At 39.6% G+C, this 25,887-nt stretch overlaps 9 non-coding genes and 3 pseudogenes across 9 annotated transcripts; 5 read left to right on the top strand and 7 right to left on the bottom strand.

Annotated features, from left to right (window-relative positions):
- Positions 1–22: 22 nt before the first annotated feature.
- LOC145677287 (U2 spliceosomal RNA) lies at positions 23–204 on the bottom strand (annotated as a pseudogene).
- A 5,162-nt stretch (positions 205–5,366) lies between these two features.
- On the bottom strand, positions 5,367–5,489 carry LOC145677291 (U2 spliceosomal RNA; annotated as a pseudogene).
- Positions 5,490–6,353: 864 nt separating this feature from the next.
- On the top strand, positions 6,354–6,515 carry LOC145677257 (U1 spliceosomal RNA). Its single transcript, XR_014129722.1, has one exon. It is a non-coding gene; the product is annotated as a U1 spliceosomal RNA (small nuclear RNA).
- A 1,832-nt stretch (positions 6,516–8,347) lies between these two features.
- On the bottom strand, positions 8,348–8,540 carry LOC145677273 (U2 spliceosomal RNA). The gene has a single exon (XR_014129737.1). It is a non-coding gene; the product is annotated as a U2 spliceosomal RNA (small nuclear RNA).
- Positions 8,541–9,404: 864 nt separating this feature from the next.
- Positions 9,405–9,566, top strand: LOC145677256 (U1 spliceosomal RNA). The gene has a single exon (XR_014129721.1). It is a non-coding gene; the product is annotated as a U1 spliceosomal RNA (small nuclear RNA).
- A 1,832-nt stretch (positions 9,567–11,398) lies between these two features.
- LOC145677272 (U2 spliceosomal RNA) lies at positions 11,399–11,591 on the bottom strand. Its single transcript, XR_014129736.1, has one exon. It is a non-coding gene; the product is annotated as a U2 spliceosomal RNA (small nuclear RNA).
- An 864-nt stretch (positions 11,592–12,455) lies between these two features.
- On the top strand, positions 12,456–12,617 carry LOC145677254 (U1 spliceosomal RNA). Its single transcript, XR_014129719.1, has one exon. It is a non-coding gene; the product is annotated as a U1 spliceosomal RNA (small nuclear RNA).
- A 1,832-nt stretch (positions 12,618–14,449) lies between these two features.
- On the bottom strand, positions 14,450–14,642 carry LOC145677271 (U2 spliceosomal RNA). The gene has a single exon (XR_014129735.1). It is a non-coding gene; the product is annotated as a U2 spliceosomal RNA (small nuclear RNA).
- Positions 14,643–15,506: 864 nt separating this feature from the next.
- On the top strand, positions 15,507–15,668 carry LOC145677253 (U1 spliceosomal RNA). Its single transcript, XR_014129718.1, has one exon. It is a non-coding gene; the product is annotated as a U1 spliceosomal RNA (small nuclear RNA).
- A 1,832-nt stretch (positions 15,669–17,500) lies between these two features.
- On the bottom strand, positions 17,501–17,693 carry LOC145677270 (U2 spliceosomal RNA). The gene has a single exon (XR_014129734.1). It is a non-coding gene; the product is annotated as a U2 spliceosomal RNA (small nuclear RNA).
- Positions 17,694–18,557: 864 nt separating this feature from the next.
- Positions 18,558–18,719, top strand: LOC145677252 (U1 spliceosomal RNA). The gene has a single exon (XR_014129717.1). It is a non-coding gene; the product is annotated as a U1 spliceosomal RNA (small nuclear RNA).
- Positions 18,720–20,551: 1,832 nt separating this feature from the next.
- Positions 20,552–20,733, bottom strand: LOC145677286 (U2 spliceosomal RNA; annotated as a pseudogene).
- Positions 20,734–25,887: the final 5,154 nt, after the last annotated feature.

The raw sequence follows: 25,887 nt of genomic DNA, 5'->3' as shown, positions 1-25,887 counted from the left end.
GAAGAACTATGGTTCAATTTGATTTAGGTGTGCCGATCCCAACTGTACTGCAATGCTGGGCCGACACGTGGTGAGGGTGTGGCAAGCCACAACCACCTCACCTCAGTCCAAAAATCAGTTTAATATTCTGGACCCACAATGTGGGTCGTATCAGATATTAAGCTGATAAGAACAGAGTCAATCGTAATAATTTTTTAATTTTATGAATTATTATATAGGATAGATTCCTATCGTCAGTAACTTTAAAAACTTCACCCTTGTTGGGTTGACGTCATTTTACCTTTAAAATACAAGTTGTAGTTTACCTACCTGTCTTAACTTAAAATCTTAGGATTTTCTCCTTTGTCATTGCTCATATATATATATATTTTCTTTTCTTTATTTCATTTTATTCCTTTTATTTATATTAATGCGGAGGTACCTTGTCGTTTTCATATGTTCCTATCAGCCTAATACAAGACAGAAACATTAGTTTCTGTAATAAAACCCTGTACCATTCATTCCAATATGGATTAGATGGAGTCTGAAATTACAAAAATAAGAATGGAAGATGCACAGTCCATATTATTAAGATTTATATACATATTCATAAGTGAAGCTAAGTTAAAATTTTGTCAAAATTTAAAATCAGATTTTGCTATCACTTGCCCAGATCCCTTTTATTTTGTTTTCTTTCTAATATTGTTTCACACCAGTTATGTGTTCAATATATATATCTCTTGTCCAGCGTATCACGTCAGAAACACATAACTTTTTCATTAGTTGCCCGTATTTCTTTGAGCATATTTTCTTTAGTAGCCCATCATTCTCTGGATCCCAGGATCCCAGTGAGCCCACAATGATCGGGAAGGTTTTTACTTCCGGATACTTCTCCGAAAGTCTTCTACAAAGTTGTTCATATTTTGTTATCTTCTCTTCCCTAGCTCTCTGGAATGCTTGATATCTGTTATCAAACGGTATGGTGACGTCAATTAGGAATGCAGACTGGTTATTTGCTATTATTAGGTCTGGCCTTTGGTTTATATCTTGCACTATTCTCTGATTTTCCCCTATGATCTTGTATTTCAGAGAAGCTGCTTTCTTTAATCGGTCAACTATAATGTTATGTCTCTTCTGCATTGCTTCTGCATATCTCATGCAATGGTTGACCACATGAGGCAATGTCTCATTTGGGTACCCACATTTTCTACAATTTTTATTTTCGTTTTTATTGGATTTTTTAGCTCCATTTAGGGGGACCAGGTTTAGTCTAGCTCTGTGTATAAACCTCCAGTCTGCAAACCTCGTATACGCCCCATCCGTCAAGAAATGCGAGCTTACATGGGCCTTCTGGGCACATTCAATCGCTTTCCCCTGATCAGGATACTGGGCAAGCTCATCGCTTCTCTTCCTTTGTCTCACTGTTCTCAGTCTCTTCGATAAGTTATGTCTTTGTTTGGCATTTACCCTAAATTCCTCATTTATTATCACTTCAGGTTCATTTCCGTTAAATTCCCACCTACACTGCATTCTTGAGGAGGCTTTTCTTGCCTCAGACCACGTGGATTTGTAGTTGTTTGTTGTTTTTTGATACTCTTCATCCATTACCCCTGAGAGGAATTTCCCTTTGTCTAACTCATCTGCATCTTTCTTTAATCTTTCACCCACTGTTTTCTTTAGATCTTCTGCTGCCATTCTCCGTATTTTTTCATCTGCTGATGTTAACAGCTTGAAGGCATTATCGATCAGGGCGATGTCTGAGTCTTCAGCTGACATCGGGATTCCGCATTGTCCTCTCCTCCTCAAGCCATACAGGTAGTGGTTGGAACTTTCTTGCGGGAGGTTAAGGGTTCTCTTATATTCCGGTCTCAGTATATCATCTAGTTTTTTCCATTCCGTCTTCTTAAAAGTATTCATTCTGTATAAAAATTGGAGGGAGGGATAGAAAAAGGTCCTCATTGCATCAAGTCTCTGCCATGGAGCTAATTTTGATGTTAATATCCTCTTGCCTTTATTTATTATGTTTAACATGTTTTCTTTATTTGATGCAATGTTGAACCCAACGGGCTTCCCCAGAAATTTTGTTTCATCCCCTTCTCTTAGCTTTTCTAATTCCTCATTTCTTATCCTTATTTCCATGTCCCTGCATCCAGCCGGCTTGCTACCTGATATTCTTAATGTGCAGCACTTTCCAGGGTTGATGTTTAGTTTTATCTTATCTAGTTCTTCTACTACTGATGTCACCCTGTTTTGTAAGTCATCGGGGTCACTACCCAAGATGGTCAGGTCATCCGCAAAGGCCAGGATTCTATGCTCTGTATTTCCCATTTCAACTTTCCTTATTATCGGGTCTAATGCTAGGACGAATAGCAGGCCACTCAGTGGACACCCCTGTCTTACTCCAGCTTTTATTTCGATTTTATTCGTAGGGCCTTCTGATGTTATTATTCTCGTTGCGGATCCCTTATATATGTCCTGAATGATTTTAATTAGTTTTTCACCTGCCCCCATTTTTCTTAGTGCCAGTACTATTGCCTCATGTGGTAATGAGCCGAAAGCATTTGAGCAATCAAGCTGGGCAATACATATTTCCTTCTTCTCCGCTCTTGCTTCTCTAATTATTTTCTCTAAGATATAATTGTGCTCAAATACGCCGTCAAATGGCATAAATCCTTTCTGTGCTTTAGATATCAACTCTTGTTCCAACATCCATTTCTTTAGTCTATTTGCCCAGCAGCCCATGTATAGCTTAGCTATGGTTCTTGATAATGCTATCGGCCTATAATTCTTTATGTCATTGAGGTCACCCTTTTTATATATTAAGATAGTAGTTGTTTCCTTCCATTCTTCAGGAACTCTAGCATACTTAAAACATATGTTGAATATTGTTGCTAGTAGGGTGCCACTCGGGTCCAGTTGTTTCCAGTGATAGTAGGTTATTCTATCTTCTCCTGGCGCAGAATTTTCTGTCTTACTAAGTTTCCTTGTTACCTCCTCAGGAGTGAAGGGCCCTTGGTCTATCTCATCCTGGGCAGCGTCTATGTGGTCATACACACTAGGTTCAATGAATTTCTCCTCATAGATTTCTCTAAAATAACCTTCAGTATTCTCCTTGGGTACCGGACATCTTGGGGAGTTGTCATCCAGAATCAGCCTAATTGCCCTACGCCTGTTTCTTTTATATAATTGTTGAATGAATTTAGGGTCATCTTTATCTTGGTCTTCCACTCTGCCCCTTACTTCACCACCCTTCCTTGGTTTCAGTTTTAGCAGCTCAGATGCTCTTACTGTTAATTCGTTCAATGTCTGGGAGAATTCATCCCATCTTTCTTCTGACTCTTGAGCTCCTAATATTATTTTTAGTTTCGGGTGGAACTCTTTGTGGAGGCCGCTTTCATCGTTTTGGTCTATTAAAGGTTGTTTATTATTGTTGAGTGGATCACCCTCATGGTCACTAGTAGTAGCAATATCGTCCTCACCTTCTATTATCTCGATATTTGTTATTTCGCTTTGAGATACCTCATTCCCCTCATCATCATCTTCATCTCCTCTCGCTTCGTCTGATAGGTCATCTGTCCCTTCCATCTCCCGGTACTCACTTATATTTTCAATATCCATAATTTTACTCTCATTATGTGCATTTATTGTATTTTCCTCTTGGGATTCTAAGGTCTGGATTTCGTTATAGATTCTTTCCTGATCAACCATCTGATTAATATCTCTGTCCTCTCTATTTCCTACTAGGCGGATTTCTATTCCATCATTTCTTTTATCCCTCCACTCATTTGGGGTGGCCCAATTATGGACCAACGCAGTTGTTACTATTTCGTTCCCATTTTGCAGTGGGGAGTGGTCTATTATTTCTCCCTCTTCCATTTCTGCACATTTCATCGTTTCATGTAAACTCCTTTCAATTTCGTGCCTGCTCAGTGCAAGGAGTGAGTCTATTTGGGACTCATCCTCCTGCTCTTCCGCTAATATTTTGTCTACGAGAGATTCAAACAGTTCATCCGTCGTCTCATTTTCCTGGTGGTATACAGATTCGACCCTTATGTCCATTTCCTCACATTTTTCGTTCTGCCTATTTTCATCCTCCCGACACATTTCGTTTTCATCATCAGCGAATTCACATTGCTCGTTATTCTCATTTTCATTTTGCGTTACCGTATCAGCCTGTGTCCTATCAATTGTAACAATTTTATCCCCTCTCCTCCTTTTCCTGGTTTCGGGTTCAGGTATAGTGACATTCTCTTGTCTATTTCGTACATCCCTTGCTTTATGCCAATTGTAATGATTTCGCAGGGCTCTCGTACCTGGGAAAGTTTCCCCACATTGTTCACATTTAAACGCGAATACTTCAGGTTGATCATCTTCCGGGTAATCCTCTGCAGGTGCCTCGCAGGTATGCCCTGACGGTCTCCTCCCCAATTCAGTATTACATCTACCACATATGTTAGTGGTGTTAGTAATCTTAATGTTATGATCCCGTAGTAGATGCCGCTCCACTGAGGCTCTCGCAGACGTCCAAGTTTTAGACTTGAACGCCGCTCTACAACCTCTTTCAGTGCAATTAAAGTGGTCGGGGGGCGGAAATCTTACTATGAGCGTGCTATCGCTCCTTTCTAGGGGAGGGATACGCCTTCTATTTCTTTCCATAATGTATATCAGACATCAATTCGCACAGGGGAGTTGTTTACTGTGATAGGTATTCAGTCTAGCTATCATTTTCTCTCAACCTAGGCTGTTAGGAGTCATAAATTATGTATATATCAGTTTCCTAAATCTAAACAGGCTTGGGATACGCCTTCTCAATGATTGTGTGTATAACGTCCGTCTATCGATTACTTTCACGGTCAGGTTCACTAGTCAGCTGGCGAAGCACACCTAAAGTTCAGTATGGGGGTGTCATCAATTTCTCCTGCGTAAGCAGTAGCTGATTACCTCAGCCCACCTGCAATACGCCAGGATCTAGGGGCCTCCAAGACCTATCAAGACCGACACCGACCAAGGAGTGTGCATATCTCAACTGCAATACCCAACTATCAATTACTCTCCCAATCAATCAATTTACAAGTCGCAACTAGAGTCCACTACGGGATGCCATTAATTTTCCGCGCAAGCAGTAGCTGATTACCTCAAAGGGTTGCGAGCCCTCGATCTATTTATCTATCTGCGTTCACTAGAAATAAAGGGGTTCATCGGTTTATCTCGCCCAAGCAGTAGCAGCTCGAAAGCGCCCACCTGCAATGGGGGAGAAACTAGGGGGATCCCTGACACCTATCACGACCGACACCGACCACCCCCCCGGCCAATTTAAACACGTGTGGCTCGGACCTGTAGCCGATGTCGGCGCTTGAAGAGCACCATCCACACTCATAGACCCCCCAGATGAATAAGTCTCACTATGTGAGAATATTTGCCAAAAGACCAAGATCAAAATGTTTAGAGATGATTAAGCTGATAAGAACAGATACTACACTTTGATCTTAGCCAAAAGGCCGAGAAGCGATGACGAGAGCACGCGGTTTTCCGGTTTATATTATCAATGTTTCAACAGCTGGGGTGAGAGTTAGTGGTGTTAGACACCTTTCATTCAATCCAAAATAGATATGGCCCAAATAAATGTAAATCTTAGACGCTGCTATTTGGTTCCAATAAGTGCTTTCATTTTCATGCTTGTGTAATTTGCGGTTCTATCTCGATTTGAAATTGCACTACTAGCATGTATTTAACAAGTCCCTATACATACATAGCTGCTACGCAACCCATCCGCCATGTTGGTGCCATTCACAACATCCAGTATATATTGCATGAAAATCGGAAAATTACATTTATTAAAGCTATCTCAATGTTTCATCAGCTTTTCATGGATTATTTACCAATCATTCCATTGTTAAATGTTATTGTTTTCGTATTGTAAACAGCCAGAAAATTGTTGCATAGCAATAGTGCGCTCACAGATAGAACAGTTTCGGTTTGCGTTACACAGTTGGAAATAGGCATCAAATATCTTCAAGAAAGCACAACCAACTACATATACGTACATTTCGAAACATAAATAGCTGTAAACTATACCATAATCATTTTATTCCTCTCAGTTGTGCCCATGTTCAAGACGTAAAACAAGAAGAAATGCCAACAGATGGCAGTAGATTGCTCACCGATGGTAGTAACCGAGTGCAGGCAGGTAATTTCTCGTCATAATATAAAAATGCTTCTATTTTCTGTGTTTTCTATTTCCTAGTGACTTTTCTGCCTACATTAAAAAGAGTACTAGTGCAGAAAACACATCTATGTTTGTGGTAAAATTGTAACCTCTTACTGTCGATTCGGTGAGGCAGTTTGATTGGGCAAATGACTTGGATTTCATGAGCATACTTACCTGGCGTAGGGGCTACCGTGATCAGCAAGGCGGTTCCCCCGGGGTGAGATCCTTCCATTGCACTTCGGTTGGGTTGACCCCCGCGAATACCCCAAACGTGGGTATCTCGGGCGCGTAATTTTTGTTAGTCGGGACTGCGTTCGCGCTGTCCCGGAATAAAACAATTCAAACGTAGACACTAGTTGGCAAGCTCAGTGGTAGAGTGCCCACTACTATGGTTTCGGTTTGTAGTTGTGGGTGTTACTCAGACTTTCATAATCATCCGTCTTGTGTAGCCTTTAAACTGTGCCGTGCGTGTAAAACTGAAACATTTACCACTCTGACTTGTTACAGATAAATATCCTGATTCATACGAAAACTACAGAACGTGATATATCCAAGCAGTCCATCTATCCAAGTACTAACACTGCTTCACTTTGGTGATCGAACGAGGACTACTATTCTCAACGTAGCATGGCCCTTCGCTACATGTTACTTCATTTTCTTCCAAATGTGGCAGGCTCAGTGCTAAAGCGCTTACTTCGATACCCACACAAGTAAATTTGTGGTCAACAATATCGTGTCCGTGGGATTTCACACACATTCTCATTCCACCAAATTTTTCATCATCATCATTCACTTGACTTACCCCTTACTTTTAGCCTGAAGTTCAAGAAGGAAAGAAAGAAAAAAAAAGTGGGACGTTAAACTGGATGATTTCATTTTCTTCCTATTCTCTCTGCAATAGAATCAAGATTCATTCCATCGTATCACCAGTATTCATTAAAAAATAAAATAAGAAATTAAAGAAACAAATACATTAAAAAAAAAGTGATAAAAGCAGTTTAAAAGAGAGAAACTAATAGGATTTTAAACAAAATAGAACATTATTTATTGGCATAGAAATACATAAATGGAAAGCTATATAAATCGAGAAATTAGAAATTCGATAAATTAATAAAATAAATATTTATAACTTTCATACACAACAAATTGAACATGAGAAAATGACAAACACAAGATGGATATAGACTGAATATTGTAAAATAGAAAATGAAGAAAACAGTTTCTATTCTTTAATCAAAAAAAAAAAACTCTATTTAATTATAAATATTGACTGATGTGACTTCCTTCAAGAACCACCACTAAAACATGTTCGATTTCGACGTGTTAAATATTTCAAAAACTATCGTCATTGTGAGCAAGAATTTCCACATGAGTCAAGTGTGCGGGAAAATTGTCCCAAGATTTTTTTTTTTTTTTGAACTCTCGCTAAGTGAAAATTTGTCAAAACGTTTTGGGATTGTGTAAAAATGATGCTTTGGGTAATATTATCATGGGTGATGAGACAATACGACACCAAAACAAAGAGGCAATTGGCACACGTCGACGTCGCAAAACACCATGCTCATTGTATTTTCTGACATTAGGCGGATCGTTCACCATGAGTTTGTGTCTCAGGAAACAAGTCTAAATTTCACGTACAAGTCCTCAACAGACTGAGAGAGAGCAAGGATTCAGTGCGTGGTGATATCAGCGGTGATTGGATACTGTATCATGACAACGCGCCAGCCCACACTGTCCTGGGCGTGACCAATTACCTGGTCAAATCTAACGTGGCAATTCTGCCATCCTACAGTCCGGACTTGGCTCCCTCAGGCTTCTTTTTGTTTCCCCGTTCGAAATTCTGCCTGAAAGGACATCGTTACAGAACAATTGACGTGGTGAAAGCAGCTTTTGAAATGGCTTTAAACGCATTGCCAGCACAGACCTTCCAGGATGCCTTTGCAGATTGGAAATCATGCTGCCAAAGATGGATCGATGCAATAGTTTGAATAATGCTAATCCACATTATGTAAATAAATGGTGACATTACTTTCCGGACAGACCTTGACCATGTTGCAGAAAGAATGTCACTTGAATGACAGAAATGAGGCTTCATGTAGGTAACAAGTAGAACTCGAACCCATGACCCACCAAGATGAGAAGAACTATGGTTCAATTTGATTTAGGTGTGCCGATCCCAACTGTACTGCAATGCTGGGCCGACACGTGGTGAGGGTGTGGCAAGCCACAACCACCTCACCTCAGTCCAAAAATCAGTTTAATATTCTGGACCCACAATGTGGGTCGTATCAGATATTAAGCTGATAAGAACAGATACTACACTTTGATCTTAGCCAAAAGGCCGAGAAGCGATGACGAGAGCACGCGGTTTTCCGGTTTATATTATCAATGTTTCAACAGCTGGGGTGAGAGTTAGTGGTGTTAGACACCTTTCATTCAATCCAAAATAGATATGGCCCAAATAAATGTAAATCTTAGACGCTGCTATTTGGTTCCAATAAGTGCTTTCATTTTCATGCTTGTGTAATTTGCGGTTCTATCTCGATTTGAAATTGCACTACTAGCATGTATTTAACAAGTCCCTATACATACATAGCTGCTACGCAACCCATCCGCCATGTTGGTGCCATTCACAACATCCAGTATATATTGCATGAAAATCGGAAAATTACATTTATTAAAGCTATCTCAATGTTTCATCAGCTTTTCATGGATTATTTACCAATCATTCCATTGTTAAATGTTATTGTTTTCGTATTGTAAACAGCCAGAAAATTGTTGCATAGCAATAGTGCGCTCACAGATAGAACAGTTTCGGTTTGCGTTACACAGTTGGAAATAGGCATCAAATATCTTCAAGAAAGCACAACCAACTACATATACGTACATTTCGAAACATAAATAGCTGTAAACTATACCATAATCATTTTATTCCTCTCAGTTGTGCCCATGTTCAAGACGTAAAACAAGAAGAAATGCCAACAGATGGCAGTAGATTGCTCACCGATGGTAGTAACCGAGTGCAGGCAGGTAATTTCTCGTCATAATATAAAAATGCTTCTATTTTCTGTGTTTTCTATTTCCTAGTGACTTTTCTGCCTACATTAAAAAGAGTACTAGTGCAGAAAACACATCTATGTTTGTGGTAAAATTGTAACCTCTTACTGTCGATTCGGTGAGGCAGTTTGATTGGGCAAATGACTTGGATTTCATGAGCATACTTACCTGGCGTAGGGGCTACCGTGATCAGCAAGGCGGTTCCCCCGGGGTGAGATCCTTCCATTGCACTTCGGTTGGGTTGACCCCCGCGAATACCCCAAACGTGGGTATCTCGGGCGCGTAATTTTTGTTAGTCGGGACTGCGTTCGCGCTGTCCCGGAATAAAACAATTCAAACGTAGACACTAGTTGGCAAGCTCAGTGGTAGAGTGCCCACTACTATGGTTTCGGTTTGTAGTTGTGGGTGTTACTCAGACTTTCATAATCATCCGTCTTGTGTAGCCTTTAAACTGTGCCGTGCGTGTAAAACTGAAACATTTACCACTCTGACTTGTTACAGATAAATATCCTGATTCATACGAAAACTACAGAACGTGATATATCCAAGCAGTCCATCTATCCAAGTACTAACACTGCTTCACTTTGGTGATCGAACGAGGACTACTATTCTCAACGTAGCATGGCCCTTCGCTACATGTTACTTCATTTTCTTCCAAATGTGGCAGGCTCAGTGCTAAAGCGCTTACTTCGATACCCACACAAGTAAATTTGTGGTCAACAATATCGTGTCCGTGGGATTTCACACACATTCTCATTCCACCAAATTTTTCATCATCATCATTCACTTGACTTACCCCTTACTTTTAGCCTGAAGTTCAAGAAGGAAAGAAAGAAAAAAAAAGTGGGACGTTAAACTGGATGATTTCATTTTCTTCCTATTCTCTCTGCAATAGAATCAAGATTCATTCCATCGTATCACCAGTATTCATTAAAAAATAAAATAAGAAATTAAAGAAACAAATACATTAAAAAAAAAGTGATAAAAGCAGTTTAAAAGAGAGAAACTAATAGGATTTTAAACAAAATAGAACATTATTTATTGGCATAGAAATACATAAATGGAAAGCTATATAAATCGAGAAATTAGAAATTCGATAAATTAATAAAATAAATATTTATAACTTTCATACACAACAAATTGAACATGAGAAAATGACAAACACAAGATGGATATAGACTGAATATTGTAAAATAGAAAATGAAGAAAACAGTTTCTATTCTTTAATCAAAAAAAAAAAACTCTATTTAATTATAAATATTGACTGATGTGACTTCCTTCAAGAACCACCACTAAAACATGTTCGATTTCGACGTGTTAAATATTTCAAAAACTATCGTCATTGTGAGCAAGAATTTCCACATGAGTCAAGTGTGCGGGAAAATTGTCCCAAGATTTTTTTTTTTTTTTGAACTCTCGCTAAGTGAAAATTTGTCAAAACGTTTTGGGATTGTGTAAAAATGATGCTTTGGGTAATATTATCATGGGTGATGAGACAATACGACACCAAAACAAAGAGGCAATTGGCACACGTCGACGTCGCAAAACACCATGCTCATTGTATTTTCTGACATTAGGCGGATCGTTCACCATGAGTTTGTGTCTCAGGAAACAAGTCTAAATTTCACGTACAAGTCCTCAACAGACTGAGAGAGAGCAAGGATTCAGTGCGTGGTGATATCAGCGGTGATTGGATACTGTATCATGACAACGCGCCAGCCCACACTGTCCTGGGCGTGACCAATTACCTGGTCAAATCTAACGTGGCAATTCTGCCATCCTACAGTCCGGACTTGGCTCCCTCAGGCTTCTTTTTGTTTCCCCGTTCGAAATTCTGCCTGAAAGGACATCGTTACAGAACAATTGACGTGGTGAAAGCAGCTTTTGAAATGGCTTTAAACGCATTGCCAGCACAGACCTTCCAGGATGCCTTTGCAGATTGGAAATCATGCTGCCAAAGATGGATCGATGCAATAGTTTGAATAATGCTAATCCACATTATGTAAATAAATGGTGACATTACTTTCCGGACAGACCTTGACCATGTTGCAGAAAGAATGTCACTTGAATGACAGAAATGAGGCTTCATGTAGGTAACAAGTAGAACTCGAACCCATGACCCACCAAGATGAGAAGAACTATGGTTCAATTTGATTTAGGTGTGCCGATCCCAACTGTACTGCAATGCTGGGCCGACACGTGGTGAGGGTGTGGCAAGCCACAACCACCTCACCTCAGTCCAAAAATCAGTTTAATATTCTGGACCCACAATGTGGGTCGTATCAGATATTAAGCTGATAAGAACAGATACTACACTTTGATCTTAGCCAAAAGGCCGAGAAGCGATGACGAGAGCACGCGGTTTTCCGGTTTATATTATCAATGTTTCAACAGCTGGGGTGAGAGTTAGTGGTGTTAGACACCTTTCATTCAATCCAAAATAGATATGGCCCAAATAAATGTAAATCTTAGACGCTGCTATTTGGTTCCAATAAGTGCTTTCATTTTCATGCTTGTGTAATTTGCGGTTCTATCTCGATTTGAAATTGCACTACTAGCATGTATTTAACAAGTCCCTATACATACATAGCTGCTACGCAACCCATCCGCCATGTTGGTGCCATTCACAACATCCAGTATATATTGCATGAAAATCGGAAAATTACATTTATTAAAGCTATCTCAATGTTTCATCAGCTTTTCATGGATTATTTACCAATCATTCCATTGTTAAATGTTATTGTTTTCGTATTGTAAACAGCCAGAAAATTGTTGCATAGCAATAGTGCGCTCACAGATAGAACAGTTTCGGTTTGCGTTACACAGTTGGAAATAGGCATCAAATATCTTCAAGAAAGCACAACCAACTACATATACGTACATTTCGAAACATAAATAGCTGTAAACTATACCATAATCATTTTATTCCTCTCAGTTGTGCCCATGTTCAAGACGTAAAACAAGAAGAAATGCCAACAGATGGCAGTAGATTGCTCACCGATGGTAGTAACCGAGTGCAGGCAGGTAATTTCTCGTCATAATATAAAAATGCTTCTATTTTCTGTGTTTTCTATTTCCTAGTGACTTTTCTGCCTACATTAAAAAGAGTACTAGTGCAGAAAACACATCTATGTTTGTGGTAAAATTGTAACCTCTTACTGTCGATTCGGTGAGGCAGTTTGATTGGGCAAATGACTTGGATTTCATGAGCATACTTACCTGGCGTAGGGGCTACCGTGATCAGCAAGGCGGTTCCCCCGGGGTGAGATCCTTCCATTGCACTTCGGTTGGGTTGACCCCCGCGAATACCCCAAACGTGGGTATCTCGGGCGCGTAATTTTTGTTAGTCGGGACTGCGTTCGCGCTGTCCCGGAATAAAACAATTCAAACGTAGACACTAGTTGGCAAGCTCAGTGGTAGAGTGCCCACTACTATGGTTTCGGTTTGTAGTTGTGGGTGTTACTCAGACTTTCATAATCATCCGTCTTGTGTAGCCTTTAAACTGTGCCGTGCGTGTAAAACTGAAACATTTACCACTCTGACTTGTTACAGATAAATATCCTGATTCATACGAAAACTACAGAACGTGATATATCCAAGCAGTCCATCTATCCAAGTACTAACACTGCTTCACTTTGGTGATCGAACGAGGACTACTATTCTCAACGTAGCATGGCCCTTCGCTACATGTTACTTCATTTTCTTCCAAATGTGGCAGGCTCAGTGCTAAAGCGCTTACTTCGATACCCACACAAGTAAATTTGTGGTCAACAATATCGTGTCCGTGGGATTTCACACACATTCTCATTCCACCAAATTTTTCATCATCATCATTCACTTGACTTACCCCTTACTTTTAGCCTGAAGTTCAAGAAGGAAAGAAAGAAAAAAAAAGTGGGACGTTAAACTGGATGATTTCATTTTCTTCCTATTCTCTCTGCAATAGAATCAAGATTCATTCCATCGTATCACCAGTATTCATTAAAAAATAAAATAAGAAATTAAAGAAACAAATACATTAAAAAAAAAGTGATAAAAGCAGTTTAAAAGAGAGAAACTAATAGGATTTTAAACAAAATAGAACATTATTTATTGGCATAGAAATACATAAATGGAAAGCTATATAAATCGAGAAATTAGAAATTCGATAAATTAATAAAATAAATATTTATAACTTTCATACACAACAAATTGAACATGAGAAAATGACAAACACAAGATGGATATAGACTGAATATTGTAAAATAGAAAATGAAGAAAACAGTTTCTATTCTTTAATCAAAAAAAAAAAACTCTATTTAATTATAAATATTGACTGATGTGACTTCCTTCAAGAACCACCACTAAAACATGTTCGATTTCGACGTGTTAAATATTTCAAAAACTATCGTCATTGTGAGCAAGAATTTCCACATGAGTCAAGTGTGCGGGAAAATTGTCCCAAGATTTTTTTTTTTTTTTGAACTCTCGCTAAGTGAAAATTTGTCAAAACGTTTTGGGATTGTGTAAAAATGATGCTTTGGGTAATATTATCATGGGTGATGAGACAATACGACACCAAAACAAAGAGGCAATTGGCACACGTCGACGTCGCAAAACACCATGCTCATTGTATTTTCTGACATTAGGCGGATCGTTCACCATGAGTTTGTGTCTCAGGAAACAAGTCTAAATTTCACGTACAAGTCCTCAACAGACTGAGAGAGAGCAAGGATTCAGTGCGTGGTGATATCAGCGGTGATTGGATACTGTATCATGACAACGCGCCAGCCCACACTGTCCTGGGCGTGACCAATTACCTGGTCAAATCTAACGTGGCAATTCTGCCATCCTACAGTCCGGACTTGGCTCCCTCAGGCTTCTTTTTGTTTCCCCGTTCGAAATTCTGCCTGAAAGGACATCGTTACAGAACAATTGACGTGGTGAAAGCAGCTTTTGAAATGGCTTTAAACGCATTGCCAGCACAGACCTTCCAGGATGCCTTTGCAGATTGGAAATCATGCTGCCAAAGATGGATCGATGCAATAGTTTGAATAATGCTAATCCACATTATGTAAATAAATGGTGACATTACTTTCCGGACAGACCTTGACCATGTTGCAGAAAGAATGTCACTTGAATGACAGAAATGAGGCTTCATGTAGGTAACAAGTAGAACTCGAACCCATGACCCACCAAGATGAGAAGAACTATGGTTCAATTTGATTTAGGTGTGCCGATCCCAACTGTACTGCAATGCTGGGCCGACACGTGGTGAGGGTGTGGCAAGCCACAACCACCTCACCTCAGTCCAAAAATCAGTTTAATATTCTGGACCCACAATGTGGGTCGTATCAGATATTAAGCTGATAAGAACAGATACTACACTTTGATCTTAGCCAAAAGGCCGAGAAGCGATGACGAGAGCACGCGGTTTTCCGGTTTATATTATCAATGTTTCAACAGCTGGGGTGAGAGTTAGTGGTGTTAGACACCTTTCATTCAATCCAAAATAGATATGGCCCAAATAAATGTAAATCTTAGACGCTGCTATTTGGTTCCAATAAGTGCTTTCATTTTCATGCTTGTGTAATTTGCGGTTCTATCTCGATTTGAAATTGCACTACTAGCATGTATTTAACAAGTCCCTATACATACATAGCTGCTACGCAACCCATCCGCCATGTTGGTGCCATTCACAACATCCAGTATATATTGCATGAAAATCGGAAAATTACATTTATTAAAGCTATCTCAATGTTTCATCAGCTTTTCATGGATTATTTACCAATCATTCCATTGTTAAATGTTATTGTTTTCGTATTGTAAACAGCCAGAAAATTGTTGCATAGCAATAGTGCGCTCACAGATAGAACAGTTTCGGTTTGCGTTACACAGTTGGAAATAGGCATCAAATATCTTCAAGAAAGCACAACCAACTACATATACGTACATTTCGAAACATAAATAGCTGTAAACTATACCATAATCATTTTATTCCTCTCAGTTGTGCCCATGTTCAAGACGTAAAACAAGAAGAAATGCCAACAGATGGCAGTAGATTGCTCACCGATGGTAGTAACCGAGTGCAGGCAGGTAATTTCTCGTCATAATATAAAAATGCTTCTATTTTCTGTGTTTTCTATTTCCTAGTGACTTTTCTGCCTACATTAAAAAGAGTACTAGTGCAGAAAACACATCTATGTTTGTGGTAAAATTGTAACCTCTTACTGTCGATTCGGTGAGGCAGTTTGATTGGGCAAATGACTTGGATTTCATGAGCATACTTACCTGGCGTAGGGGCTACCGTGATCAGCAAGGCGGTTCCCCCGGGGTGAGATCCTTCCATTGCACTTCGGTTGGGTTGACCCCCGCGAATACCCCAAACGTGGGTATCTCGGGCGCGTAATTTTTGTTAGTCGGGACTGCGTTCGCGCTGTCCCGGAATAAAACAATTCAAACGTAGACACTAGTTGGCAAGCTCAGTGGTAGAGTGCCCACTACTATGGTTTCGGTTTGTAGTTGTGGGTGTTACTCAGACTTTCATAATCATCCGTCTTGTGTAGCCTTTAAACTGTGCCGTGCGTGTAAAACTGAAACATTTACCACTCTGACTTGTTACAGATAAATATCCTGATTCATACGAAAACTACAGAACGTGATATATCCAAGCAGTCCATCTATCCAAGTACTAACACTGCTTCACTTTGGTGATCGAACGAGGACTACTATTCTCAACGTAGCATGGCCCTTCGCTACATGTTACTTCATTTTCTTCCAAATGTGGCAGGCTCAGTGCTAAAGCGCTTACTTCGATACCCACACAAGTAAATTTGTGGTCAACAATATCGTGTCCGTGGGATTTCACACACATTCTCATTCCACCAAATTTTTCATCATCATCATTCACTTGACTTACCCCTTACTTTTAGCCTGAAGTTCAAGAAGGAAAGAAAGAAAAAAAAAGTGGGACGTTAAACTGGATGATTTCATTTTCTTCCTATTCTCTCTGCAATAGAATCAAGATTCATTCCATCGTATCACCAGTATTCATTAAAAAATAAAATAAGAAATTAAAGAAACAAATACATTAAAAAAAAAGTGATAAAAGCAGTTTAAAAGAGAGAAACTAATAGGATTTTAAACAAAATAGAACATTATTTATTGGCATAGAAATACATAAATGGAAAGCTATATAAATCGAGAAATTAGAAATTCGATAAATTAATAAAATAAATATTTATAACTTTCATACACAACAAATTGAACATGAGAAAATGACAAACACAAGATGGATATAGACTGAATATTGTAAAATAGAAAATGAAGAAAACAGTTTCTATTCTTTAATCAAAAAAAAAAAACTCTATTTAATTATAAATATTGACTGATGTGACTTCCTTCAAGAACCACCACTAAAACATGTTCGATTTCGACGTGTTAAATATTTCAAAAACTATCGTCATTGTGAGCAAGAATTTCCACATGAGTCAAGTGTGCGGGAAAATTGTCCCAAGATTTTTTTTTTTTTTTGAACTCTCGCTAAGTGAAAATTTGTCAAAACGTTTTGGGATTGTGTAAAAATGATGCTTTGGGTAATATTATCATGGGTGATGAGACAATACGACACCAAAACAAAGAGGCAATTGGCACACGTCGACGTCGCAAAACACCATGCTCATTGTATTTTCTGACATTAGGCGGATCGTTCACCATGAGTTTGTGTCTCAGGAAACAAGTCTAAATTTCACGTACAAGTCCTCAACAGACTGAGAGAGAGCAAGGATTCAGTGCGTGGTGATATCAGCGGTGATTGGATACTGTATCATGACAACGCGCCAGCCCACACTGTCCTGGGCGTGACCAATTACCTGGTCAAATCTAACGTGGCAATTCTGCCATCCTACAGTCCGGACTTGGCTCCCTCAGGCTTCTTTTTGTTTCCCCGTTCGAAATTCTGCCTGAAAGGACATCGTTACAGAACAATTGACGTGGTGAAAGCAGCTTTTGAAATGGCTTTAAACGCATTGCCAGCACAGACCTTCCAGGATGCCTTTGCAGATTGGAAATCATGCTGCCAAAGATGGATCGATGCAATAGTTTGAATAATGCTAATCCACATTATGTAAATAAATGGTGACATTACTTTCCGGACAGACCTTGACCATGTTGCAGAAAGAATGTCACTTGAATGACAGAAATGAGGCTTCATGTAGGTAACAAGTAGAACTCGAACCCATGACCCACCAAGATGAGAAGAACTATGGTTCAATTTGATTTAGGTGTGCCGATCCCAACTGTACTGCAATGCTGGGCCGACACGTGGTGAGGGTGTGGCAAGCCACAACCACCTCACCTCAGTCCAAAAATCAGTTTAATATTCTGGACCCACAATGTGGGTCGTATCAGATATTAAGCTGATAAGAACAGATACTACACTTTGATCTTAGCCAAAAGGCCGAGAAGCGATGACGAGAGCACGCGGTTTTCCGGTTTATATTATCAATGTTTCAACAGCTGGGGTGAGAGTTAGTGGTGTTAGACACCTTTCATTCAATCCAAAATAGATATGGCCCAAATAAATGTAAATCTTAGACGCTGCTATTTGGTTCCAATAAGTGCTTTCATTTTCATGCTTGTGTAATTTGCGGTTCTATCTCGATTTGAAATTGCACTACTAGCATGTATTTAACAAGTCCCTATACATACATAGCTGCTACGCAACCCATCCGCCATGTTGGTGCCATTCACAACATCCAGTATATATTGCATGAAAATCGGAAAATTACATTTATTAAAGCTATCTCAATGTTTCATCAGCTTTTCATGGATTATTTACCAATCATTCCATTGTTAAATGTTATTGTTTTCGTATTGTAAACAGCCAGAAAATTGTTGCATAGCAATAGTGCGCTCACAGATAGAACAGTTTCGGTTTGCGTTACACAGTTGGAAATAGGCATCAAATATCTTCAAGAAAGCACAACCAACTACATATACGTACATTTCGAAACATAAATAGCTGTAAACTATACCATAATCATTTTATTCCTCTCAGTTGTGCCCATGTTCAAGACGTAAAACAAGAAGAAATGCCAACAGATGGCAGTAGATTGCTCACCGATGGTAGTAACCGAGTGCAGGCAGGTAATTTCTCGTCATAATATAAAAATGCTTCTATTTTCTGTGTTTTCTATTTCCTAGTGACTTTTCTGCCTACATTAAAAAGAGTACTAGTGCAGAAAACACATCTATGTTTGTGGTAAAATTGTAACCTCTTACTGTCGATTCGGTGAGGCAGTTTGATTGGGCAAATGACTTGGATTTCATGAGCATACTTACCTGGCGTAGGGGCTACCGTGATCAGCAAGGCGGTTCCCCCGGGGTGAGATCCTTCCATTGCACTTCGGTTGGGTTGACCCCCGCGAATACCCCAAACGTGGGTATCTCGGGCGCGTAATTTTTGTTAGTCGGGACTGCGTTCGCGCTGTCCCGGAATAAAACAATTCAAACGTAGACACTAGTTGGCAAGCTCAGTGGTAGAGTGCCCACTACTATGGTTTCGGTTTGTAGTTGTGGGTGTTACTCAGACTTTCATAATCATCCGTCTTGTGTAGCCTTTAAACTGTGCCGTGCGTGTAAAACTGAAACATTTACCACTCTGACTTGTTACAGATAAATATCCTGATTCATACGAAAACTACAGAACGTGATATATCCAAGCAGTCCATCTATCCAAGTACTAACACTGCTTCACTTTGGTGATCGAACGAGGACTACTATTCTCAACGTAGCATGGCCCTTCGCTACATGTTACTTCATTTTCTTCCAAATGTGGCAGGCTCAGTGCTAAAGCGCTTACTTCGATACCCACACAAGTAAATTTGTGGTCAACAATATCGTGTCCGTGGGATTTCACACACATTCTCATTCCACCAAATTTTTCATCATCATCATTCACTTGACTTACCCCTTACTTTTAGCCTGAAGTTCAAGAAGGAAAGAAAGAAAAAAAAAGTGGGACGTTAAACTGGATGATTTCATTTTCTTCCTATTCTCTCTGCAATAGAATCAAGATTCATTCCATCGTATCACCAGTATTCATTAAAAAATAAAATAAGAAATTAAAGAAACAAATACATTAAAAAAAAAAGTGATAAAAGCAGTTTAAAAGAGAGAAACTAATAGGATTTTAAACAAAATAGAACATTATTTATTGGCATAGAAATACATAAATGGAAAGCTATATAAATCGAGAAATTAGAAATTCGATAAATTAATAAAATAAATATTTATAACTTTCATACACAACAAATTGAACATGAGAAAATGACAAACACAAGATGGATATAGACTGAATATTGTAAAATAGAAAATGAAGAAAACAGTTTCTATTCTTTAATCAAAAAAAAAAAACTCTATTTAATTATAAATATTGACTGATGTGACTTCCTTCAAGAACCACCACTAAAACATGTTCGATTTCGACGTGTTAAATATTTCAAAAACTATCGTCATTGTGAGCAAGAATTTCCACATGAGTCAAGTGTGCGGGAAAATTGTCCCAAGATTTTTTTTTTTTTTGAACTCTCGCTAAGTGAAAATTTGTCAAAACGTTTTGGGATTGTGTAAAAATGATGCTTTGGGTAATATTATCATGGGTGATGAGACAATACGACACCAAAACAAAGAGGCAATTGGCACACGTCGACGTCGCAAAACACCATGCTCATTGTATTTTCTGACATTAGGCGGATCGTTCACCATGAGTTTGTGTCTCAGGAAACAAGTCTAAATTTCACGTACAAGTCCTCAACAGACTGAGAGAGAGCAAGGATTCAGTGCGTGGTGATATCAGCGGTGATTGGATACTGTATCATGACAACGCGCCAGCCCACACTGTCCTGGGCGTGACCAATTACCTGGTCAAATCTAACGTGGCAATTCTGCCATCCTACAGTCCGGACTTGGCTCCCTCAGGCTTCTTTTTGTTTCCCCGTTCGAAATTCTGCCTGAAAGGACATCGTTACAGAACAATTGACGTGGTGAAAGCAGCTTTTGAAATGGCTTTAAACGCATTGCCAGCACAGACCTTCCAGGATGCCTTTGCAGATTGGAAATCATGCTGCCAAAGATGGATCGATGCAATAGTTTGAATAATGCTAATCCACATTATGTAAATAAATGGTGACATTACTTTCCGGACAGACCTTGACCATGTTGCAGAAAGAATGTCACTTGAATGACAGAAATGAGGCTTCATGTAGGTAACAAGTAGAACTCGAACCCATGACCCACCAAGATGAGAAGAACTATGGTTCAATTTGATTTAGGTGTGCCGATCCCAACTGTACTGCAATGCTGGGCCGACACGTGGTGAGGGTGTGGCAAGCCACAACCACCTCACCTCAGTCCAAAAATCAGTTTAATATTCTGGACCCACAATGTGGGTCGTATCAGATATTAAGCTGATAAGAACAGAGTCAATCGTAATAATTTTTTAATTTTATGAATTATTATATAGGATAGATTCCTATCGTCAGTAACTTTAAAAACTTCACCCTTGTTGGGTTGACGTCATTTTACCTTTAAAATACAAGTTGTAGTTTACCTACCTGTCTTAACTTAAAATCTTAGGATTTTCTCCTTTGTCATTGCTCATATATATATATATTTTCTTTTCTTTATTTCATTTTATTCCTTTTATTTATATTAATGCGGAGGTACCTTGTCGTTTTCATATGTTCCTATCAGCCTAATACAAGACAGAAACATTAGTTTCTGTAATAAAACCCTGTACCATTCATTCCAATATGGATTAGATGGAGTCTGAAATTACAAAAATAAGAATGGAAGATGCACAGTCCATATTATTAAGATTTATATACATATTCATAAGTGAAGCTAAGTTAAAATTTTGTCAAAATTTAAAATCAGATTTTGCTATCACTTGCCCAGATCCCTTTTATTTTGTTTTCTTTCTAATATTGTTTCACACCAGTTATGTGTTCAATATATATATCTCTTGTCCAGCGTATCACGTCAGAAACACATAACTTTTTCATTAGTTGCCCGTATTTCTTTGAGCATATTTTCTTTAGTAGCCCATCATTCTCTGGATCCCAGGATCCCAGTGAGCCCACAATGATCGGGAAGGTTTTTACTTCCGGATACTTCTCCGAAAGTCTTCTACAAAGTTGTTCATATTTTGTTATCTTCTCTTCCCTAGCTCTCTGGAATGCTTGATATCTGTTATCAAACGGTATGGTGACGTCAATTAGGAATGCAGACTGGTTATTTGCTATTATTAGGTCTGGCCTTTGGTTTATATCTTGCACTATTCTCTGATTTTCCCCTATGATCTTGTATTTCAGAGAAGCTGCTTTCTTTAATCGGTCAACTATAATGTTATGTCTCTTCTGCATTGCTTCTGCATATCTCATGCAATGGTTGACCACATGAGGCAATGTCTCATTTGGGTACCCACATTTTCTACAATTTTTATTTTCGTTTTTATTGGATTTTTTAGCTCCATTTAGGGGGACCAGGTTTAGTCTAGCTCTGTGTATAAACCTCCAGTCTGCAAACCTCGTATACGCCCCATCCGTCAAGAAATGCGAGCTTACATGGGCCTTCTGGGCACATTCAATCGCTTTCCCCTGATCAGGATACTGGGCAAGCTCATCGCTTCTCTTCCTTTGTCTCACTGTTCTCAGTCTCTTCGATAAGTTATGTCTTTGTTTGGCATTTACCCTAAATTCCTCATTTATTATCACTTCAGGTTCATTTCCGTTAAATTCCCACCTACACTGCATTCTTGAGGAGGCTTTTCTTGCCTCAGACCACGTGGATTTGTAGTTGTTTGTTGTTTTTTGATACTCTTCATCCATTACCCCTGAGAGGAATTTCCCTTTGTCTAACTCATCTGCATCTTTCTTTAATCTTTCACCCACTGTTTTCTTTAGATCTTCTGCTGCCATTCTCCGTATTTTTTCATCTGCTGATGTTAACAGCTTGAAGGCATTATCGATCAGGGCGATGTCTGAGTCTTCAGCTGACATCGGGATTCCGCATTGTCCTCTCCTCCTCAAGCCATACAGGTAGTGGTTGGAACTTTCTTGCGGGAGGTTAAGGGTTCTCTTATATTCCGGTCTCAGTATATCATCTAGTTTTTTCCATTCCGTCTTCTTAAAAGTATTCATTCTGTATAAAAATTGGAGGGAGGGATAGAAAAAGGTCCTCATTGCATCAAGTCTCTGCCATGGAGCTAATTTTGATGTTAATATCCTCTTGCCTTTATTTATTATGTTTAACATGTTTTCTTTATTTGATGCAATGTTGAACCCAACGGGCTTCCCCAGAAATTTTGTTTCATCCCCTTCTCTTAGCTTTTCTAATTCCTCATTTCTTATCCTTATTTCCATGTCCCTGCATCCAGCCGGCTTGCTACCTGATATTCTTAATGTGCAGCACTTTCCAGGGTTGATGTTTAGTTTTATCTTATCTAGTTCTTCTACTACTGATGTCACCCTGTTTTGTAAGTCATCGGGGTCACTACCCAAGATGGTCAGGTCATCCGCAAAGGCCAGGATTCTATGCTCTGTATTTCCCATTTCAACTTTCCTTATTATCGGGTCTAATGCTAGGACGAATAGCAGGCCACTCAGTGGACACCCCTGTCTTACTCCAGCTTTTATTTCGATTTTATTCGTAGGGCCTTCTGATGTTATTATTCTCGTTGCGGATCCCTTATATATGTCCTGAATGATTTTAATTAGTTTTTCACCTGCCCCCATTTTTCTTAGTGCCAGTACTATTGCCTCATGTGGTAATGAGCCGAAAGCATTTGAGCAATCAAGCTGGGCAATACATATTTCCTTCTTCTCCGCTCTTGCTTCTCTAATTATTTTCTCTAAGATATAATTGTGCTCAAATACGCCGTCAAATGGCATAAATCCTTTCTGTGCTTTAGATATCAACTCTTGTTCCAACATCCATTTCTTTAGTCTATTTGCCCAGCAGCCCATGTATAGCTTAGCTATGGTTCTTGATAATGCTATCGGCCTATAATTCTTTATGTCATTGAGGTCACCCTTTTTATATATTAAGATAGTAGTTGTTTCCTTCCATTCTTCAGGAACTCTAGCATACTTAAAACATATGTTGAATATTGTTGCTAGTAGGGTGCCACTCGGGTCCAGTTGTTTCCAGTGATAGTAGGTTATTCTATCTTCTCCTGGCGCAGAATTTTCTGTCTTACTAAGTTTCCTTGTTACCTCCTCAGGAGTGAAGGGCCCTTGGTCTATCTCATCCTGGGCAGCGTCTATGTGGTCATACACACTAGGTTCAATGAATTTCTCCTCATAGATTTCTCTAAAATAACCTTCAGTATTCTCCTTGGGTACCGGACATCTTGGGGAGTTGTCATCCAGAATCAGCCTAATTGCCCTACGCCTGTTTCTTTTATATAATTGTTGAATGAATTTAGGGTCATCTTTATCTTGGTCTTCCACTCTGCCCCTTACTTCACCACCCTTCCTTGGTTTCAGTTTTAGCAGCTCAGATGCTCTTACTGTTAATTCGTTCAATGTCTGGGAGAATTCATCCCATCTTTCTTCTGACTCTTGAGCTCCTAATATTATTTTTAGTTTCGGGTGGAACTCTTTGTGGAGGCCGCTTTCATCGTTTTGGTCTATTAAAGGTTGTTTATTATTGTTGAGTGGATCACCCTCATGGTCACTAGTAGTAGCAATATCGTCCTCACCTTCTATTATCTCGATATTTGTTATTTCGCTTTGAGATACCTCATTCCCCTCATCATCATCTTCATCTCCTCTCGCTTCGTCTGATAGGTCATCTGTCCCTTCCATCTCCCGGTACTCACTTATATTTTCAATATCCATAATTTTACTCTCATTATGTGCATTTATTGTATTTTCCTCTTGGGATTCTAAGGTCTGGATTTCGTTATAGATTCTTTCCTGATCAACCATCTGATTAATATCTCTGTCCTCTCTATTTCCTACTAGGCGGATTTCTATTCCATCATTTCTTTTATCCCTCCACTCATTTGGGGTGGCCCAATTATGGACCAACGCAGTTGTTACTATTTCGTTCCCATTTTGCAGTGGGGAGTGGTCTATTATTTCTCCCTCTTCCATTTCTGCACATTTCATCGTTTCATGTAAACTCCTTTCAATTTCGTGCCTGCTCAGTGCAAGGAGTGAGTCTATTTGGGACTCATCCTCCTGCTCTTCCGCTAATATTTTGTCTACGAGAGATTCAAACAGTTCATCCGTCGTCTCATTTTCCTGGTGGTATACAGATTCGACCCTTATGTCCATTTCCTCACATTTTTCGTTCTGCCTATTTTCATCCTCCCGACACATTTCGTTTTCATCATCAGCGAATTCACATTGCTCGTTATTCTCATTTTCATTTTGCGTTACCGTATCAGCCTGTGTCCTATCAATTGTAACAATTTTATCCCCTCTCCTCCTTTTCCTGGTTTCGGGTTCAGGTATAGTGACATTCTCTTGTCTATTTCGTACATCCCTTGCTTTATGCCAATTGTAATGATTTCGCAGGGCTCTCGTACCTGGGAAAGTTTCCCCACATTGTTCACATTTAAACGCGAATACTTCAGGTTGATCATCTTCCGGGTAATCCTCTGCAGGTGCCTCGCAGGTATGCCCTGACGGTCTCCTCCCCAATTCAGTATTACATCTACCACATATGTTAGTGGTGTTAGTAATCTTAATGTTATGATCCCGTAGTAGATGCCGCTCCACTGAGGCTCTCGCAGACGTCCAAGTTTTAGACTTGAACGCCGCTCTACAACCTCTTTCAGTGCAATTAAAGTGGTCGGGGGGCGGAAATCTTACTATGAGCGTGCTATCGCTCCTTTCTAGGGGAGGGATACGCCTTCTATTTCTTTCCATAATGTATATCAGACATCAATTCGCACAGGGGAGTTGTTTACTGTGATAGGTATTCAGTCTAGCTATCATTTTCTCTCAACCTAGGCTGTTAGGAGTCATAAATTATGTATATATCAGTTTCCTAAATCTAAACAGGCTTGGGATACGCCTTCTCAATGATTGTGTGTATAACGTCCGTCTATCGATTACTTTCACGGTCAGGTTCACTAGTCAGCTGGCGAAGCACACCTAAAGTTCAGTATGGGGGTGTCATCAATTTCTCCTGCGTAAGCAGTAGCTGATTACCTCAGCCCACCTGCAATACGCCAGGATCTAGGGGCCTCCAAGACCTATCAAGACCGACACCGACCAAGGAGTGTGCATATCTCAACTGCAATACCCAACTATCAATTACTCTCCCAATCAATCAATTTACAAGTCGCAACTAGAGTCCACTACGGGATGCCATTAATTTTCCGCGCAAGCAGTAGCTGATTACCTCAAAGGGTTGCGAGCCCTCGATCTATTTATCTATCTGCGTTCACTAGAAATAAAGGGGTTCATCGGTTTATCTCGCCCAAGCAGTAGCAGCTCGAAAGCGCCCACCTGCAATGGGGGAGAAACTAGGGGGATCCCTGACACCTATCACGACCGACACCGACCACCCCCCCGGCCAATTTAAACACGTGTGGCTCGGACCTGTAGCCGATGTCGGCGCTTGAAGAGCACCATCCACACTCATAG

This window comes from Thermobia domestica, unplaced genomic scaffold (assembly GCF_964235325.1).
Source record: "Thermobia domestica unplaced genomic scaffold, izTheDome1.hap1.1 HAP1_SCAFFOLD_732, whole genome shotgun sequence".
Lineage (NCBI taxonomy): Eukaryota > Metazoa > Arthropoda > Insecta > Zygentoma > Lepismatidae > Thermobia > Thermobia domestica.
The sequence above is the reverse complement of the archived record's forward strand: the minus strand, read 5'-3'. Positions and strand labels throughout refer to the sequence as shown.